Source organism: Pseudophryne corroboree, chromosome 3 (assembly GCF_028390025.1).
Source record: "Pseudophryne corroboree isolate aPseCor3 chromosome 3, aPseCor3.hap2, whole genome shotgun sequence".
Lineage (NCBI taxonomy): Eukaryota > Metazoa > Chordata > Amphibia > Anura > Myobatrachidae > Pseudophryne > Pseudophryne corroboree.
This window is the reverse complement of record NC_086446.1, coordinates 197,994,746-198,013,955: the sequence shown is the minus strand read 5'-3', so window position 1 is coordinate 198,013,955 and position 19,210 is coordinate 197,994,746. Positions and strand designations below refer to the sequence as shown.

At 39.8% G+C, this 19,210-nt stretch overlaps 1 long non-coding RNA gene across 3 annotated transcripts in view; it reads right to left on the bottom strand.

Annotated features, from left to right (window-relative positions):
* Positions 1–4,792: 4,792 nt before the first annotated feature.
* Positions 4,793–19,210, bottom strand: part of LOC135057590 (uncharacterized) — a 353,032-nt gene continuing 338,614 nt past the window's right edge. For all 3 annotated transcript variants that reach the window (XR_010244220.1, XR_010244221.1, XR_010244222.1), the window contains 2 exons: positions 11,769–11,855; positions 4,793–5,180 (listed from right to left, as the gene is read on the bottom strand). This is a non-coding gene — a long non-coding RNA (uncharacterized LOC135057590). The remainder of the gene's footprint in view (positions 5,181–11,768; positions 11,856–19,210) is intronic.

The window sequence follows — 19,210 nt, the reverse complement described above, 5'->3', positions numbered from 1 at the left end:
CTCTCAATACAAATCCCTTACTCTGTGACATTTGCAGATATTTGCACAGTAGCAGCATACAAAAACCCAGCTGTTAATGCAATAGCATACAACTTTGAATCAGGCCCATTATTAAGAGGTAGTGCCAGGTATCTATGGCCCTAATTCAGGTTTGTGCACACATGCCTGCACAGCTGCAGTTTTTTAGCCCACAGACATGCTAATCATCGCAAGTGAAGCAGCCACCTAGAGAACAATAGAAACACCCATTGGAGCCAGTGCAGTGTCCTCAGCAACTGCTCGCACATATGCAGCATTGAGTCTATGGTCATGCAGACTGGACGCGGCAGTAGCAGCGATGGCATCATGTTTCTCTATGTACATGATCAAAGCTGAATGCAGCTACATGCCTCAAAAATGGATATGCATTTTTGCCACTTCTCCCCATTACCTCCCCAAAATTGTCCATTCCAGTCAATCACTTTGCTTAAAATTCTCACTCCGAGTAGCATCACAAAAAGTACCTTGGCGCATTGTGGTCGCAGCACATGTGCAGTTTAATGATAATTGCTCAGTTGCGTGAACATTGGCGTTTCCTACAAATCTGAATTAGGAACTACGTCTTATATAAATGTAATTAACCATGAATATACCTCCAAAATATGTGAATGTCTATTACATAAGGAAAAAATATATATTTTTGTTTCGTTTTAATCACATACTGTACATCTCAGAGCTTGATAGCAAATTCCCAGAGATTCTTTCCTGCACAATTAAGAAAAAGAAAACTGTACTGCTCAGATGATTTACAGTACTTAAAATACGTACAGTACTTGAAGTATAGCTCATTCTCAGTGGACATTGGACCACTGCAAGCCCTATCTTGGCAGGCTTGTAGAATATTATATGATGCTTCTTGTGCATTTTAAACACATTTAAAAATTTCTTAATAACACTAATACGAATATAATTAGCACAAAGAATATGAATGGATAAAACTTTCCAAGGATGAACTTCTTAAATATGTAAATTAAGAAAAGCTGTTCTATGCGGTTTAACCTTCAACTCCCTTCTACTCTTATAAAAACTGTTCTCAACTCCAAAACTTCTTCCTTGCTGTTCCATGCTTGTCTGACTTTACTAGCTCCACCGCAAACCTAAAATTCTTCAATTACTCCATTAGAATACAGTTCTTTATGCATGCATTTCTTCCTCTTAGACCTTCATGTCCATTTCCCCATCCACTAAATTTACTCATGTTCAATTCACAGATAATGTGTCTCATTAACTCTCACTCTAGAATGTATGACATATCTTATGTCTGCCCATCCAGTAACACCCTGATGTCAAGTCTTAAGCTGAATTCTCTACTGTTTGTTGATACACATGCCTGCATCTGTTCTAGTTGCAAAAGCTGCCCATGGCTATTCATGTATGTGTCACTAGTATTTTAGTGACACATTTTAGTTTATTTGCATTAAAATATTTATTATTATGTTTGTTATATTCATATATGTCTGTAAGATGTACTATATGTCATCTCTCAGCTTCCTTGTTACTTGATAGGCTTACTTACTCTTGCCTCACACACTTTCCTGTTCTTATTGTACCCATGTTATATAGGCTTTTGTTTCACTGTTCAGTGGTTTAGGACCAGTGCTATAACCATTTGAGAAATCAAATCTAGCCAGTTGGTGCTCTTTGGTGCCTTGAAAGGAGAAGAGGAATGCAGATCCTCTTCAGCTGGATACAATGTAGATAAAGTCCTTTCTGGTGCAGGTTCTCTCAGTCTATGATATTGCTTTTTAAAAAGACTGTTTTTATTTAGGATTCATAATAGAGTGACAGTTTGAACTCCTGGCAGGAAGCAGGTTAAATGCTACCACTATGCAAGGAATAAAGTGTGCTATTTTTACTTTAGTTGCCAGAAAAATTGTAGGCATACATTGTGTTAAGAAGCAGGCAGCATTCCCTTTAAACATGTAACAAAAGCGTATGCAGAATTCATGTATGATGTATCAGATTGTCACCTTTCAAGACACAGATGTGATTTAATGTATGATCTATGATGAATCCTCAATAAATACTGTTTTTTAAAGAAATATCATAGACTCTTCAATTGGATGAACTTGCACCAGAAAGGGCTTTATCTATTTTGTTCCCAACATGCCACAGACACAGCACTGGCTAAGGTGGTGAATGATTTGATCAATGCTAAATCTTAAAACTAATATATATTTATCTTTCTGCTTCATTTTAGACCACTTTCTTCTCATACAAATACTAAAATCCCAAAGTTATTCAGGACACAGACGTATCCTGGAAGTCACTCTTTTCATGTTTCTTTATCTGGATCCACCTCTTTTTCATTTCCTCTGTCAGTTGGAGACCATAAGGCTCAGTATTAGGTCCTCTACTTTTCTCAATATACAGTATAACATGTCTGTTGTCTATCTTTCAGACATCATTTCCATCTATATGCAGATGATCCTCAAATCAACACATCCTCTTCAGATCTCTCACCATCTGTGTCAGCCCACATTACATAGTGCCTTTCTACCACTAGTCTTGGATGTCATTTCACCACAACAAACCTATAGTAATAATTAAAAAAAACTGAATTATTAATATTATTACCAGTCAATAGCAGTTACTTTATTTGACATCTCCATTTTGGTTGATATCATGAAAATTAACACTGTGGCTTAAGCTGGGTGGTCTTCAGTTTGCCGGCCATCGAGATCCCGGTGCACAGTATACCGGCACCTGAATCCCGACAGCCGGCATTCAGACACTTTATCTCCCTCTTGGGGGTCCACGACCCCCCTGGAGGAAGAATAAATAGCGTGGCGTGCATAGCATGCCACCGTGCCCGCAGCATGGTGAGTGCAGCAAGCCTGCAAGGGGCTCATTTGCGCTCTCCATGCCGGTGGTTGGGATTCGGACGCCGGTAAGCTGGTCGCCGGGAGCCCGGCTGCCAGCATACAATACTACACCCGCTTAAGCTCACTGCCTAGGTGTCATCCTTGACTTTGAACTGTCCACTGATCCAAACATTCAATATGTTCCGGGATGCAGTTATATACATCTAAGAAAAATATCCAGAATATGCTCAAATCTCATACAACACACTACAGAAACTGTACCTCATGTACTTATGCTTCTGAATTGATTATTACAATGCAATAGTTCAATTCTAATCTTCTCTTAAACAGATTATCACACCTACAATCTATTTTGTATACAGAAAAATTGAGAGTTTTGCGGCAGCTATGATCTGACAGTATGATGTCACTAGCGTTAGCCTTTCAATCTACACAAGCAGCGATGAACGAGTTAAACAGTTTCTTCCCCTCATCTAATCTTGGCACCCTTTTAACCCACTAGGAAGGAGAATAATAAATGGAGGATTGTGGGAAAGGAACTGTGATTGGACCTTTGGGTATCATGAATATGTGGAACGGACTACATACAATATAATACTGTTATACATAGCAATTCCGGAGATCCAGATATGGATTTATATATGTTCCAATTATATATTTTTAGGGAGATATATGATGATGTATGTTTTTATAATGGTATAAGAATATACTTATGCATAATGTGAATATGTTGATTTGAATAAGTAGTATTAATATACATTTTATATGTACTGTTTGTAAAGGAATATTCAGATTGGTTGAGGATCACATGACCATACTATAGGGCATGGGTCTTAAACCTGTGGCCCTCCAGCTGCTGTGGAACTACACATCCCAGCATGCCCTGCCTCAGTTTTAGCAGTTATTAATAGCAAAACTGTGACAATGCATGCTGGGATGTGTAGTTCCACAGCAGCTGGAGGGCCACAGGTTGAAGACCCATGCTATAGGGTATCATAGGGTATCAATAGCCAGTTTGGCTTGTACACTCTATTCCCTGAGGAAGGAAAACATTTTCCAAAACGCGTTGGTGATTGAGTGCTATACTGGTTTTAAATCCATTTGTACTAACCATTTGGGTAATTATAGCCATCTAAACCTGAACTTTTCTGTCTCCCATTTCTTCCTGGGAATTAGTGGTGAGAGGAATATGTTTTTGGTTCCTTATGGAGTAGACTGGAACAAACCAGGTGGAGCTAAGAGAGACTTTATTTTAATCCTGTACTGCTTTATGAATTTTTTTTACTGATCCTTTGGATCTGTGTGATTAAAGTACTTTTTTGGAGGATACACGACTTGGCACTCATACAGACCTGTGCCTCTTGGAGCATATGGTGAGTCTCATTCTATTGGGACTGTACATTTATGGAGGTGTTGAATGAGTAAAAATCAAAGATACCTTTTAAGGAATGCATCTCACTAATTCAAGATGGGTTCCAGTGTTGCAAGAAAAGAGTATTGCTGAATAATTGATCACTCTTTGGTAACTGATCAAGTCTTCCTACTTTTTCTGATGTGATGGAGACTACCCAGGAAAAAGTCAGGTGACCCATCCACATGGACCTCAACAGCGCTTGTAGACCACTCTCTGTTTTTGTCTATTCAATCACTTAGAACTGCTCCTCTACCCCACTGGAAAACCCTCCCCCGCAAAACATGCTAGACCACAAAAAGGATGACAGCAGACCACCAAGGACCCCACCGGACCCCTGCAGCACATAGAGGAACTCCCCCTGGACCACAGCAGTACACACCAGACTCTGCCGCAGACACATCTTGACCCCAGCGACCAGGTATTCCAAAAACAGAAAAAAAATCCCATTTCTTAAATGCTCCTAGTCCTGACAATTTAAGATATGAAAGTCTCAACCTGTAAATGTCCTAATAATTTTATTTATATATAGTTCTTTTCTCCAGCAGGACTCAAAGTTACTTTGCAGACATAAAAAACATAGCATAGATTACAAAGGTTATAGTATTACAGCAAGTACAAAACCATACACACAAAAAAGGGAGACCACAATAAGCATAATGCAGGGTTGGTGCAGTCATTTTGGGTAATACATTCCATGGGTTATATTTTCCACTCACAAAAAAGTAACAGACAAAGCAGACTTTTGAGCGCACTATAAAGGACTACACTGGGCGGGAATACTTCACGCGTAGAAGAAATGACACACACTGGTGAGTTTGTAGCATCCTAACATGCAGTTTTTTCATTCCATCCATGAGTGTCACTGGTGAGGCAGCCATATTGAACGGAATACAAAGATTACACTGTGGGAGATAAGCACAAGGCATATTTGGAAAACCAGACACATGTAATATGATGTGCTGTGTAAGAATAGATTAACATCCTGCCTGTCGAAGTAAAAAAAAATTACATACACACAAATACAAACTCCAAACAGAGAGATCTCGGTTTGTGTGCATACACGCAGCGTGCACAGGATATACGGTAGCATACGCATCCACACAGACAAGCCACAAAGTTATATTCAACACATATTTCATACAACACATAAATTACACATAGACAAAACATGTCAAGCACCAGACATTATAATGTATTTATATAATAGAGTGCATCATCAGATATATATGTATTATTGGATTGGAACAAATTAATCATATCATGCTAGTGTCAAAATGATCAGGATAATTTATTTATTAATTTATTCATTTAATTATGTATTAATTTGATAGCTATGTGTAAATTGTAGCACATTGCAACGATTAGTTATGAGTAAATGTATGAAATCTAAATTCACTCTTATTATAAGAAAGAACTTACTGAAGACAGCATGTGTGCAACAAAAACCAGAGGCTAACCTATAACTGCATCTTCAAACTGGACTTTGTTTGCAAATGAACTGACCAATAACACACAAGGAATGAGAGACCTCCCTCTCCTGTACCAACGGAAGGAGACCAAAACCAACAACCTGTTAACTCCCACTTATTGATATAGGCAGTTTTTGTAAGGCATAGTTAGTTAGTTGCTGTTGCTGAGATGGAGGAAAGTTCTATGGGACAGGGTGCTGTACATTGGCTGTATCTGCTTCTTATGTAACTATAACTCTGTACCACTTACGTAGGCTTATACATGTTATACTGAATTATATATTGTACACATTATTTTGTATGCATACCCCTTTTAAATATCAAACACACATATATATCTCTGAGCATTGGACCTCAGTATACCATGTGTGTGACTGCTTGTTTTCTCTTAAGGGACATAGTGTTGCGACGTACAGCACACTTTTATCTTATATGGTAATAAGATGCACCTTGCGTCCACAGTATATATTAATGCTGGCATTTGATATGTCTATTTAAAATAATTGGAAATTCACTTGCCCATAGAGAAACCATCCGAGGCAGCCATCTGTGGCGCACTCTGTAGGTTGTTGTTGGCAGCATGTGCAAATTGTATAGGTAAAGCATACAGTGCAGGTTACAGGAAGACAATATGAGAAGAGCAAAACACAGTGGTCTAAATGCCATTATTAAAGCAGTGCTGATTATAATGATTGTCAAGCATTAAGGAATATGTGACACCCTTTAAATAACGGTGGTGATCAGGTTTTTGTGGCTTTGATATCTAGGAACCAGACATTGAAATCAGCGGTACCTTGTGCAAAAATAGTGGTTAGGATATAGTCCATTGATATATATATGCCTTATGCACACTCTCTATATTTAGGCTTTTTTATGCTACAGTACTTCTGCTAAAACAGCAACCAAATATAGATAATAGTAACTATAAGCTCAAAAAACTGTGTGATGATTTTTCTATTCTGCAGAAAAAATATGGTAAGTAAGGTCTCAGTCTCTGCAACTAATATTTATTTTTAATTATATACTATCTTCTTGTTCATGAATTTAAGATATGAGAGCTATGGCCACAGACAAGGCACACTTCAAATACAGCAGATTGAGATTGGTAACAGGAACGGTCTGTTTTCCTGTAGTGACTTGTCAACTCATGACCCATGCTTCAGAGCCTCTTCTGCCTTGGCAGCAGTCCTGACATTTGGCTGCTTTCATCCTCTCTCTAGCTTCAGACATAGCAGTGTATGTATACACAGCTTGCATTTAATCAACAACTGTGCACCAGTCAGTGCCAGAAGAAGGGGCAGATTATTCGCACAAGATCCCCAAATCAAGTAAAATAAAGTAAATTCATCTGTTCGCAGCTGGTATGAGTCCTGTAATATTATATGATCACCATCAAATATGTTTATCACATGTTTATAGGTTATACACAAAAGATTCATATTACAATAAGTATATATTTATTTACATTATCATGGTCATGGTCATATAACTACCCAAGTAATAGGGGGCTCAGTGGGAAATGGGTCATCCAAACCAATATGGGTCCTGACAAAAATTGCAGTTGCTTTGTTGCTTCATCCAACCATGCTTCTCCCCCAACAGTTCCGACAGAGTTCATTTTTGATAATTAAACCTTACAACATGGCTGACAACAGAACTTAATGATGTCAGTGAAGGTTTCAATGTGAGTGAGGATATTTTGACAATCCATGCTACAACCTACTAACTGTTCAACAACACATTTCTAAGTGCTTGGCTGCTCCTTCCATAAAAAGTGCAAAATTGGAATAAATATTTTAGTTTATAGTTGTAACAGTTGAAATAACAATATATAAAAAAATCTAACTTTATTTTACCTAAGCATGGTTCCAAGACCTGACAAGATGAGGAAAAATGTACAACAGGAGCCTCCTTTTCCCCTTAATTTACTGTTGTACTGTACTTTGGAGAAACGTACAGTAAAAAGTATAGTGTTACTTTAAACTAGAGATGTGCAGATCCAGATTTACTCGGATCTTAACACCAAAATTAATGCGAGTTCGCATTTATCCAGATTTTTCTTATTGGCTATACAAAATACGAGACATAAGAGAGCCAATAAGATGCCATTTTGGGATCCAGATAAATCTGATTAAATCTGAACCCTCACTAATGAAAGGTTGTTTTAGATATTATAAGGATATATTCCACCCACTCGGGATATAAATTGTGCATATTACTGGAACAGAAAGTTTATTTTATACAATATATACAGTACAAAACGTCTTTGTTTTTGCTCACTTGTGTGTAAAATATATGAAAAATGTTAATTAATACAATTAGTTCATACAATCAACACCACCCACAGATTAATTAAGTTAATACAGTCTGTAAATAAGCATTTAGTTCAGAACACATCACTGGGGATTTAAAAAATATTTTCTTTTAATAAACAAAGATTGGTTTTCTGACTAGACAAAAGTCTAAGTGAAATTGATGTTACTTTGGTTGTTTAAGTCCATCCATTTGTGTCACTCTTCCATTTCCTATTTGCAGTAATAGAGATATTTATTTATATATATATATATATATATATATATATATAATTAATGAATTGTGTTTGTAAACACATATTTTAATGTAATAAATGAACTAAAGTGGGTGCCACTTTTTATTACAAAATAGTGAACTTTTTTATTCCACACATCTGTTTTGTTCATCAAACTTATGTCTGGAGCCTATAAACATTTGGGTCATTCTGAATACAATTTAGAAGAATGTATTACACATTTACAACTAACTAAAACCACAATTAAACTGTACATTTTCACATTTCTGCCTAGTTTTAAACTAAGATGCAGTAACATTAGCAATATAAATGAAATATGAATTAGTATGGCAATTTGAAAACATTAATGATGATTTTTTAATTTGAAGGAAGTACTGCATGAAAATTATTTCTCTAGTATAAAACAATTTCAAAGTAATGCTTTACTGTAGGAAATGGTTATACAGGAGAGTAGGATGAGAACATGTAATAAAAAGCATCCTCGGTTGGTGTAATTAATTAGTCAGAGTACAAGGAAACATTCTGGATGCTGGCTGATTGGATTCTGATTCATATACACAACACTATATTGCTTCAAACTCCAAGAATTATTAATGGATGACTGCAGTTTTTAATTTGATTTGCTTTATTATCCAATAAAGTCATAATTTTTTATAAAAAAAAAAAAAAGCTTGTAAATTTCTCAGTTAATAATAAACAGTGGTCAATAATAACTATGATTGTTTAAGTACCAAACATATACTTGTATATTATATGCAAGACTTGCTACGCATAGTAATTTGACAATGTATATGTATTATAATTAAAAAAAAAAATAAAGAATTATAATTTTGCTGCTTTGTGGACTTAAAAGCTGCTATGCTGATTGCATTATTCATTTGTACAGTATAATGGCAAGCAGAAAAACAATGACTATATACTGTACATAAAAAAACTGTACTTATGCGACTGTGTAACTTTTACCTTCTGGGAAGAAAAATGACAAACATAATAACATACTGTCTAATATTTTTAATTCAATGATAAGGCTGTATGCTGATAAGACACTGTATGCTCCCGCCTCTTAAAGACAGTCTGCTGTTTCTGCCATTTTCCAGCTGTACACAAATGGCACAGAAGTTGCTAAAAAAAAAAAAAATGAATAATCTGTGTTTGCAAAAAAAACTTGGCCTGGTGGGCTGTGCTGCAGTGCAGGTTTCTGTTGAAGGCCAGGAAGCTTCTTTGGGAATTTTTTTTATTTTTATTATTGCTGCAAAGGCTTAGCCTATATAAAGGATCTGAAGCCTAACATACTGTACTGTAATGACTGACAAATTGAAATAAGCAGATCCTGTTGATGACTGATTGCAACCAAAGCCGCATTTCACCTTACACCAAAATGAAAAAAAAAAAAAAAGTTTCTCCTTGTTCCTATCAACTAGCTACAGAACATGTGTTATTTATGTGTGTCACTTATTTCAATGAGTTTAAAAACTTGATTCCTGCATTGCACCAATACCTTATACCTGCCAAACCATCCACCTCCTAAATTGGCTGTCAGTGGTCAATAAAAGTCAAAGTTTTCCACACCAATCCTAATAATGATTAATTTATTAAATCATGATTTCAAAGGCTGCATGTGCAGTCATCTAACCTCAAATTATTCTTCACATAAATAATACAATCAATAACAATCACACACATATTCCCTAACCCTTTTTCCTGTCCATTTCCCTCTGTATATCTTGAATGCTTAAAAAAAAAAAAATTCTTCTAAAATAATAAAACTAGCTCTAAAACAGTGTTGCCAAACCTTAATCCTCAAAGCAAACTAACGGTCCAGGTTTTAAAGCCTTACTTGAACACAGGTGACTTAATTAGTACCTCAATTATTTTGATTTCAGGCATGTATATCCTTAAACCAGGACTATTAGTGTGCCTTGAGGACCCAGGTTAGTGGGAGAGAAAGAGATTGCATTATGTTCATATGATTGACTGTGTACTTCTACACCTAGATAGTCAACGACTCCAATGAACATGCATAGGAAATTATTGTATTTGCAGCTGTCCATATGGGTACTGAAGGTGTTAGATATGGAAGATGAATATACATCTGGCAGAAAATGCTGCAGTAGTATTTGGATAACAATGTTGCAATTACTGTGTACACATTAAAATAGTTTGTGCTACAAATAGATCAAATATCCACAGATATTTTCTCCCAGTACCAGCCCGCAGAAAGGAGTGTCTGAGGTGCTCTAAGTTCTTTTAATAATGCTATAGACATATTTGCTCACACTTGTTTATATTCCATGCACTGTCAGTGCACTAATTCACTATTACAGAATACCAGCATGCCCTGCCACAGTTTTGCTATCAGTACATGCTAAAGGTTTGGTGAGGCATGCTGGGATATGTAGTATAACAGCAGCTGGAGGGATGCTTATTGCCCACCCCTTCTCTAGTGGATATTATTTATTCAACAAATACTATCTATCGATGTGTGTATCCAAGTCACTTATCATTATGGAATTTCTGTGTTGTCTAGTTGTCTATGTACTGTACCTCTTGAGGGAATATGCCTACCTGTATCCCATTGTGAATGTAGAGAACCTGCTTCTATAAGCTTTGCTTAAGCCCCTGTGAGAATAGAGGGGCAGAAGTCAACAACCCCTACTGTCTGCCCACAGCAGCCAACTGATGCCAGAGATTACCCAGTAGAGGCTGAGGGGTGTTAATATGATCAAAGTGTAGCAACTGTGCCCCTTGCAAGTTTAGAGAAAGTTTGCCCTATAGTATGTTTGCTTTGTGTCCCCATTTTGCTTGTTGGAAATTGTATTCACTTTTTTTGCTGGATTTTATCAACTTTGTAAAACTGATGTTACAGTAATCTACAACCGGGATTCAGGGAGGAATGTAATGGGCTAATTAATCTACCAGGGTTATCCAATTAGCCCCAAAGTCAGCTAAAAATTGCCTTTTTGTGATTGCAGACATGAAAACACATAGGTCTGTGAACTTATAACGAAAACAGGACATTTTTTGCATGTACAAACCAGGCTCTAATTGGATTGGCCAAAAAAAAAAAAAAGTGTGGTAAAGTCAAATTTTTACCACCCAAAAAATTATTGGAGCTAATTAAATTTCCCCTTTGGTCATTAGTTTCTTTATGTCATTTTTAACATGGACAGAATCAGCATATATGCAACAGAGTCAGAGGATCAAATCTGTACAGACATTTGTCAAATTTCTCAATATGAAAAGGATATTTTATAGTCGCAACATTTTGTCAACAGATGTCATATTCATTGTTACTGTACATCAATGCAAAATTAGTGCACACAATGAGTATAAATATGTAAACAATGACCTTTTCTCTTCTGCAAGATTATATATTCTCTTTTAGTCATTTTGGCTTTGTGTGAATTGAACTTGTGATGAATAACCTGTTGTTAGGACACATGAAGAAAAATTAAAAAATAAAAAGCACTCACCCAGGACTAATGGTTCCCAATTAAATGGAGTAAAACACTGAGCTGCTAAGGTTTCCACAAAAGGCTGGATAATTCCAAATCAGTAAACTGTAAAAAAAAAAAAAAAAAAAAGACAGTGCTAATGTGTTAATTACATATTAACAAAAATTATGAACAATGTAGGCAAAAAAATATATACCAAGCCAAAATCAGATTAGCTCACATAGACATTTATAAGTTATTCATATACTGAATATAAGAGTGTATTCCACATAAAAAGTAAATAAATACAAATACATTGTAATAAAAGATTATAATAAATATATAATAGTAATAAAACAATCTAGTAGATGTTAATATCCTCAAAGTTGTATCCAAAGTGATTATAGCAGCAAATTAAAAAAAAAAGTCACCAAAATTTCCGACAAAAAAGGGAGAATCTCTCTCTAAGGGCCCAGGAGTAATTCACCAGATCAGACTAAGGGCCAGATGTAATAGCGCCCAAATTCGGCGGCCGTGTGGGATGCTGGTAGAACTTGGCCATTTTTTTTAAAGCAGCAGCCATGTACAAGGCTAAACCATGCATGTACATGATTGTCCCTTTAAAAAAAGGTCAGCGTTCAGACGGCATCCCGCATGGTCACGAGGGTGCTATCACATCCAGATCTAATAGTCTATAGAGAAATATAGTAGACAGTATGTGTAGTACTTCTTCAGTGCTATGTAATTTGGTTTTGAAAATACTACAAAAGAAAATAAAAGTTGATGGTGCATTACTGTTAATAACATTTCAAGCACCTCTGTGAAAACATGCAAGTAAATGGGACAATTCTTTTCTTTTCTGCCGTCATGTTGCCTGTTGACATTTTAACAATGTTGACATCATAAATGTCATCATTTTGGTGTCAACATACTACTGTCCATGCTTTGATAGAAACCAAGGTTCGTTCCCAGGGCTTCCAAATTCCTTCAGATGCAGGCTGCCAAACCTTTCTTGCTGGTGTGGACAAAGCATTGATCTCACCTTGAAGCCTTCACATGTTCAATGGGGGTCATTCCGAGTTGATTGCTCGCTACCGAGTTTTGCAGCACAGCGATTATGGCAGAACTGGGCTAATCTGCCCATGCGTAGGCACCGCAATGCGCAGGCGTGTCGTACAAGTACAAAGACCTTTGTGGTTTTGCACAGGTTCTAGCGACGCTTCCAGTCGCACTGGCGGATGCAAGGAGAATGACAGGAAGTGGGCATTTCTGGGTGTCAACTGACCGTTTTCTGGGAGTGTTTGGAAAAATGCAGACATGGCCGGGCGTTTGCTGGGCAGGTATCTGATGTCAATACCGAGACCTTTCATCGCAGCAATCATCACACAGAATAAATAACTACAGGGCTGGTCTTGTTCTGCACAAAATGTGCTTGCTGCCACTCGGCTGCACAGGCGTTCGCACTCCTGCAAAGCGAAAATACACTCCCCGTGGGCTGCAACTATGCGTTTGCACGGCTGCTAAAAGTAGCTAGCAAGCGATCAACTCAGAATGAGGGCCAATATCTCCATTGGTTACCAATTTTCAACTGTATTTAATAAAAAATACTTTTGCTTACACACAAGGGGGGTCATTCCAAGTTGTTCGCTAGCTGTTTTCGTTTGCAGCGCAGCGATTAGGTAAAAAAGCAGCACTTCTGAGCATGCGTATGCGGCGCAATGCGCACGAGCAACGTACTTTCACAAAAGCCGATGCAGTTTCATACAAGGTCTAGCGACGCTCTTCAATTGCACTGCTGGCCGCAGAGTGATTGACAGGAAGTGGGTGTTTCTGGGTGGTAACTGACTGTTTTCTGGGAGTGTGTGGGAAAACGCAGGCATGTCAGATACAAATGCAGGCGTGCCTGGGGAAATGCAGGCATGGCTGGCCGAAAGCAGAGTGTGTTTGTGACATCAAAGCAGGAACTAAACAGTCTGAAGTGATCGCAAGCTAGGAGAAGGTCTGGAGCTGCTCTGAAACTGCACAATCTTTTTTTGTAGCCACGCTGCGATCCTTTCGGTTGCACTTCTCCTCCCAGAGGGCGACGGCTTAGCGTTTGCATGGCTGCTAAAAGCAGCTAGCGAGCAAACTCCTCGGAATGAGGGCCTAGGTTATTAAGCAAAGTACGCCAACAAACGTCTCTTTGCTTATCTCAAAATATCTCCCAACTCGACCTATCCGCTATGCATAAAACCTGCATCTCTCCTCACACATTACTCACTTCCATTCAGGATTGCAGGACTTTCTTCGGGCTGCCCCCACTATGTTGAATACCCTCCAATGCACAATAAGATTCTCCTCTGGTCTCTAAACCTTCAAGCGTTCCCTGGAAACTCACTTCTTCAGGAAATTTTATCAAATTCCAGAACCCCCTACATAACCTTCATAAGCTTTCCTATACAATTACATCCCTACTGTACAGTTCACATATATTCTCACATATTTTGTCTGTATTCACTTTCACATCCTCCTGACCCTTTGCCAACATTGCTGTGTAGCCATATCATACAGCCCATTAATAATCTTTGGAATTGGCCAGACCATTATGCAATAAGGAACACCTAATCCTTATGTATCAATGCCTATTTCCCTATAGAGTGTAAGCTTGCCAGCAGAGCCTTCCTACCTATATGTCTATCTGTTATTAATTACTAGTTATGTGCACCGGAAATTTTTTCGGGTTTTGTGTTTTGGTTTTGGATTCGGTTCCGCGGCTGTGTTTTGGATTCGGACGCATTTTGGCAAAACCTCCCTGAAAATTTTTTGTCGGATTCGGGTGTGTTTTGGATTCGGGTGTGTTTTTACAAAAAACCCTCAAAAACAGCTTAAATCATAGAATTTGGGTGTCATTTTGATTCCATAGTATTATTAACCTCAATAACCATAATTTCCACTCATTTTCAGTCTATTCTGAACACCTCACAATATTATTTTTAGTCCTAAAATTTGCACCGAGGTCGCTGGATGGCTAAGCTAAGTGACACAAGTGGCCGACACAAACACCTGGCCCATCTAGGAGTGGCACTGCAGTGTCAGGCAGGATGGCACTTCAAAAAAATAGTCCCCAAACAGCACATGATGCAAAGAAAAAAAGAGGCGCACCAAGGTCACTGTGTGACTAAGCTAAGCGACACAAGTGGCCGACACAAACACCTGGCCCATCTAGGAGTGGCACTGCAGTGTCAGACAGGATGGCACTTAAAAAAATAGTCCCCAAACAGCACATGATGCAAAGAAAAATAAAAGAAAAAAGAGGTGCAAGATGGAATTGTCCTTGGGCCCTCCCACCCACCCTTATGTTGTATAAACAGGACATGCACACTTTAACGAACCCAATATTTAAGCGACAGGGTCTGCCACACGACTGTGACTGAAATGACTGGTTGGTTTGGGCCCCCACCAAAAAAGAAGCAATCAATCTCTCCTTGCACAAACTGGCTCTACAGAGGCAAGATGTCCACCTCATCATCATCCTCTGATTCCTCACCCCTTTCACTGTGTACATCCCCCTCCTCACAGATTATTAATTCATCCCCACTGGAATCCACCATCTCAGATCCCTGTGTACTTTCTGGAGGCAATTGCTGCTGGTGAATGTCTCCACGGAGGAATTGATTATAATTCATTTTGATGAACATCATCATCTCCACATTTTCTGGAAGTAACCTCGTACGCCGATTGCTGACAAGGTGAGCGGCTGCACTAAACACTCTTTCGGAGTACACACTGGAGGGAGGGCAACTTAGGTAGAATAAAGCCAGTTTGTGCAAGGGCCTCCAAATTGCCTCTTTTTCCTGCCAGTATACGTACGGACTGTCTGACGTGCCTACTTGGATGCGGTCACTCATATAATCCTCCACCATTCTTTCAATGGTGAGAGAATCATATGCAGTCACAGTAGATGACATGTCAGTAATCGTTGGCAGGTCCTTCAGTCCGGACCAGATTTCAGCACTCGCTCCAGACTGCTCTGCATCACCGCCAGCGGGTGGGCTCGGAAATCTTAGCCTTTTCCTTGCACCCCCAGTTGCGGGAGAATGTAAAGGAGGAGCTGTTGACGGGTCACGTTCCGCTTGACTTGACAATTTTCTCACCAGCAGGTCTTTGAACCTCTGCAGACTTGTGTCTGCTGGAAAGAGAGATACATCGTAGGTTTTAAATCTAGAATCGAACACAGTGGCCAAAATGTAGTGCTCTGATTTCAACATATTGACCACACGTGAATCCTGGTTAAGCGAATTAAGGGCTTCATCCACAAGTTCCACATGCCCAGCAGAATCGCTCTGTTTTAGCTCCTCCTTCAATGTCTCCAGCTTCTTCTGCAAAAGCCTGATGAGGGGAATGACCTGACTCAGGCTGGCAGTGTCTGAACTGACTTCACGTGTGGCAAGTTCAAAGGGTTGCAGAACCTTGCACAACGTTGAAATCATTCTCCACTGCGCTTGAGTCAGGTGCATTCCCCCTCCTTTGCCTACATCGTGGGCAGATGTATAGGCTTGAATGGCCTTTTGCTGCTCCTCCATCCTCTGAAGCATATAGAGGGTTGAATTCCACCTCGTTACCACCTCTTGCTTCAGATGATGGCAATGCAGGTTCAGGACTGTTTGCTGGTGCTCCAGTCTTCGGCACGCGGTGGCTGAATGCCAAAAGTGGCCCGCAATTCTTCGGGCCACCGACAGCATCTCTTGCACGCCCCTGTCGTTTTTTAAATAATTCTGCACCACCAAATTCAATGTATGTGCAAAACATGGGACGTGCTGGAATTTGCCCAGATGTAATGCACGCACAGTATTGGTGGCGTTGTCCGATGTCACAAATCCCCAGGAGAGTCCAATTGGGGTAAGCCATTCTGCGATGATGTTCCTCAGTTTCCGTAAGAGGTTGTCAGCTGTGTGCCTCTTATGGAAAGCGGTGATACAAAGCGTAGCCTGCCTAGGAACGAGTTGGCATTTGCGAGATGCTGCTACTGGTGCCGCCGCTGCTGTTCTTGCTGCGGGAGGCAATACACCTACCCAGTGGGCTGTCACAGTCATATAGTCCTGAGTCTGCCCTGCTCCACTTGTCCACATGTCCGTGGTTAAGTGAACATTGGGTACAACTGCATTTTTTAGGTCACTGGTGACTCTTTCTGACGTCTGTGTACATTTTCGGTATCGCCTGCCTAGAGAAATGGAACCTAGATGGTATTTGGTACCGGGGACACAGTACCTCAATCAAGTCTCTAGTTGCCTGTGAATTAACGGTGGATATCGGACTCACGTTTCTCACCACCTAGGCTGACAAGACCTGAGTTATCCGCTTTGCAGCAGGATGACTGCTGTGATATTTCATCTTCCTCGCAAAGGACTGTTGGACAGTCAATTGCTTACTGGAAGTAGTACAAGTGGTCTTCCGACTTCCCCTCTGGGATGACGATCGACTCCCAGCAGCAACAACAGCAGTGCCAGCAGCAGTAGGCGTTACACTCAAGGATGCATCGGAGGAATCCCAGGCAGGAGAGGACTCGTCAGACTTGCCAGTGACATGGCCTGCAGGACTATTGGCTTTCCTGTGTATGGTGGAAATTGACACAGAGAGTTGGTGGTGTGGTTTGCAGGAGCTTGGTTACAAGAGGAAGAAGGGATTTAGTGGTCAGTGGACTGCTTCCGCTGTCATCCAAAGTTTTTGAACTTGTCACTGACTTATGATGAATGCGGTCCAGGTGACGTATAAGGGAGGATGTTCCTAGGTGGTTAAAATCCTTACCCCTACTTATTACAGCTTGACAAAGGCAACACACGGCTTGACACCTGTTGTCCGCATTTGTGTTGAAATAATTCCACACCGAAGAAGTGATTTTTTTTTGTATTTTGACCAGGCATGTCAATGGCCATATTCGTCCCACGGACAACAGGTGTCTCCCCGGGTGCCTGACTTAAACAAACCACCTCACCATCAGAATCCTCCTTGTCAATTTCCTCCTCAGCGCCAGCAACACCCATACCCTCATCCTGGTGTACTTCAACAGTGACATCTTCAATTTGACTATCCGGAACTGGACTGCGGGTGCTCCTTCCAGCACTTGCAGGGGGCGTGCAAATGGTGGAAGGCGCAAACTCTTCCCGTCCAGTGTTGGGAAGGTCAGGCATCGCAACCGACACAATTGGACTCTCCTTGGGAATTTGTGATTTAGAAGAACGCACAGTTCTTTGCTGTGCTTTTTCCAGCTTAAGTCTTTTCATTTTTCTAGCGAGAGGATGAGTGCTTCCATCCTCATGTGAATCTGAACCACTAGCCATGATCATAGGCCAGGGCCTCAGCCGTTCCTTGCCACTCCATGTCGTAAATGGCATATTTGCAAGTTTACAGTTCTCATCAGACGCTTTCAATTTTGATTTTTGGGTCATTTTACTGAACTTTTGTTTTTTGTATTTTACATGCTCTCTACTATGACATTGGGCATCGGCCTTGGCAGACGACGTTGATGGCATTTCATAGTCTCGGCCATGACTAGTGACAGCAGCTTCAGCACGAGGTGGAAGTGGATCTTGATCTTTCCCTATTTGAACCTCCACATTTTTGTTCTCCATTTTTTAATGTGTGGAATAATATGCCAGTATCAATAGCAATGGCCTACTACTATATATACGGTATCCGGACTCCAGGTCGACAACAAAAAGGTCGACACACCTTAGGTCAACGCCAATTGGTCGACACACCTTATGTCGACATGGACACATGGTCGACGTGGACAAAAGGTCGACAGGAACAAGGTCGACATGGAAAAAGGTTGACATGGAAAAAGGTCGACATGAGTTTTTCACAATTTTTTTATTTTTTGGAACTTTTTCATACTTAACGATCCATGTGGACTACGATTGGAACGGTAATCTGTGCCGAGCAAAGCGAAGAGGAGCAAAGGCACCATGCCCGAAGCATGGCGAGCGAAGCTAGCTATGCGAGGGGACACGGTGCACTAATTGGGGTTCCCGGTCACTCTACGAAGAAAATGACACAAAAAAACATAAAAAACTCATGCCGACCTTTTTCCATGTCGACCTTGTTCCTGTCGACATTTTGTCCATGTTGACCTAAGGTGTGTTGACCAATTGGCATTGACCTAAGGTGTGTCGACCTTTTTGTTGTCGACCTGGAGTCCCAGACCCATATATACTGCGCACAACTGAAATGCACCACAGGTATGGATGAATAGTATACTTGACGACACAGAGGTAGGTAGAGCAGTGGCCTTCCGTACCATACTGCTATATACTAGTGGTCACTGTCAGCAAACTGCAAAACTAAAATGCACCACAGGTATAGAATCTAAATGGATAGTATACTTGACGACACAGAGGTAGGTAGAGCAGTGGCCTTCTGTACCGTACTGCTATATATACTGGTGATCACTGTCAGCAAACTGCAAAACTAAAATGCACCACAGGTATAGAATCTAGATGGAT